Here is a 2,947-nt window from a genome sequence, read left to right as displayed (position 1 = left end):
GGGCCTCCGACTTAGCTACGGGGATGCCCCTGCTTCGTCTCTGCACCGTTCTTGTGGGTACTTTTCTTTTATTGCTGCAGAAATCATAAAATGCTCTATCTCAATTCCATGGGACATGCCCTTGAGCTGCATTTTTGAAAACTAGCCCAATTGGCTCAGGCTCTAAAAAAAAAAAAAAAGCACCTATTGTGTCTGTAAATACTTCCTGGCCCCAGTACAAAAGTACAAAACATCCAGCCCAGCATCCTGAGCTGTGACACTCCTCTCCAGCTAAACTGAACTCTCCCTTTGTCCACCTTGAGATACTATTTTGGTTCATTCTGTGGGGAAAAAAATCTATTTCCTTGTATCTTCCTAATCTTGGTCATGCTGATAGACCAAGAGAAACCAACCTCTTGCATAAATACCAGGGGTGACATAAGAGGTGACTGTGTCTTTCCGGACAGTGAATCTATAACTTATATTGTCTCATCAATAATTTTTAAGGGTCTGAAATTCTCGGGATGCAAGGAACATACCTCAACATCATAAAGCCATATATGACAAGCCAACAGCCAGTATCATTTTCAATGGTGAAAAGCTGAAAGCATTTCCATTAAGATCTGGAACAAGACAAGGATGTCCACTCTCACCACTGCTTTTCAATATAATACTGGAAGTCCTAGCCAGAGCAATAAGACAAGAGAAAGACATGCAAGAAATACAAATAGGAAAAGAAGAAGTCAAACTGTCACTATTTGCAGATGATATGATAATATACATAGAGAACCCCAAAAATTGACAGAAAAACTAATTCAACTAATCAATTAGCTCAGTAAAGTGGCAGGATACAAAATCAACATGCAAAAGTCAGTAGCCTTCCTATACACACACAATAAATCTGAAGAAGAAGAAATCAAAAAAACCATCCCTTTTATTATTGAAACAAAAAAAATCAAATACTTGGGAATAAATCTAACAAAAGAGGCAAAGAACCTATACAAAGAAAACTATAAAATACTGTTAAAAGAAACAGAAGAAGACACAAAGAAATGGAAACACATCCCCTGCTCTGGATTGGAAGAATAAACATTATTAAAATGGCCATCCTACCAAAAGCAATACACAGATTCAATGGTATTCCAATAAAAATTTCAATGTCATTCTTCAAAGAAATAGAACAATTGTTGATGAAATTCATATGGAATCATCAAAAACCCCAAATAGCCAAAGCTCTCCTGAAAAAAAAAAAAAAGAAAGAAAGGAATGGAGGCATCACACTCCCAGACTTCAAACTATACTACAAAGCCATAATCATCAAAACTGCATGGTATTGGAACAAGAACAGACACACAGACCAATGGAATCGAATAGAAAATACAGAAGTAAATCCACAGATTTGTGGTCTACTAATCTTTGACAAAGGAGCAAAGAATATGCATTGGAGCAAAGAAAATTTGTTCAATAAATGGTGCTGGGAAAACTGGGTCGCTACATGCAAAAAAATGAAGCTTGACCACTACCTCACACCATATACAAAATCAACTCAAAATGGATTAAAGAACTAGACATAAGACCTGAGACCATAAAATACATAGAAGGAAATATAGGCGAAACACTACGTGATATGCACATCAAAGACATCTTTACAGACACATCACCCAAAGCAGTGATAGTGAAGGCAAAGATCAACAGCTGGGACTACATCAAATTAAAGAGCTTCTGCACAGCAAAAGAGACAATAACAAAAACAAAGAGAAACCCCACCGACTGGGAGAACGTTTTTGCACACAACACTAATGATAAAGGACTCATCACAAAAATCTACAAAGAGCTGATGAGACTCAACAAAAACAAAGAAAATGATCCAGTCAAAAGATGGTCAGAAGAGCTAAAAAGAAACCTCTCTGAAGAGGAAATGCAAATGGCCAACAGGCATATGAAAAAATCTTCAACATCACTTGTAATCAGGGAACTGCAAATCAAAACTACAATGAGGTACCATCTTACACCAGTAAGAATGGCACATATTAAAAAACTAGCAACAACAAATGTTGGCGAGGTTGTGCAGAAAAAGGAACTCTTTTGCACTGTTGGTGGGAGTGCAAACTGGTCCAACCACTATAGAGAGCTGTGTGGAGATTTCTGGACCTGCTAAACATAGAGCTTCCATATGATCCAGCAATTCCACTCCTAGGTATTTACCCAAAGGACACAGAAACATCAATTCCAAAGAGCACCTGCACCCCTATGTTTATAGCAGCACTATTTATAATAGCTAAGCTTTGGAAACAACCCAAATGCCCAAAAATAGATGACTGGATCAAGAAGATGTGGTACATATACACCATGGAATATTACTCAGCACTCAAAAAAGATAAACACATGCAATTTGCAGCAACATGGATGGAGCTGGAAGGGATCATGCTCAGCGAAATAAGCCAGAAAGAAAAACAAAAATACCGGATGTTCTCACTCATAGCAGGAATCGAGAAAACTTAAATAAGGGACCAGGAAAAAGAATAACTATAAGAAAGAAAATATCAAAATCGACAAACAGCTATGAACCAGAGACACTCTATGGCGGGTGGGGGCAGGGAAAGGAGGGCTTGGGGTCAAAATAAGGGGGTTGTAATTGTATGGGGAATATAAAAAATAAAATTTAAAAAATAATAATAATTTTTAAGGGTCTCCCTGGTGGCACAGGCGGTTGAGCACACAGCACTGTGAAGCTGTCCACAGCCTCTGCAGTGCGGGTTAGATCCCCATCGGCCTTGGAGCAACCCACATGCCCACATGGCATGGCAGACCTCTCCTGTCTCGCCCGCTGCTCCCCTCAGCTGTGTATTTTGTCAGTCTGCCTGTTCTGTTCCCCGCTCTGTCTTTGGTGAATCCTCTCACCCTCTCACGCATCTGGCCTGTTCCCCAGTTCTTGTATAAATAAAATAAATATTTAAAAATAATAATA

Source organism: Talpa occidentalis, unplaced genomic scaffold, assembly GCF_014898055.3.
Source record: "Talpa occidentalis isolate TD23 unplaced genomic scaffold, MPIMG_talOcc4v2.1 talOcc4.2, whole genome shotgun sequence".
Classification (NCBI taxonomy): Eukaryota; Metazoa; Chordata; class Mammalia; order Eulipotyphla; family Talpidae; genus Talpa; species Talpa occidentalis.
This window is presented reverse-complemented; position numbering follows the sequence as displayed.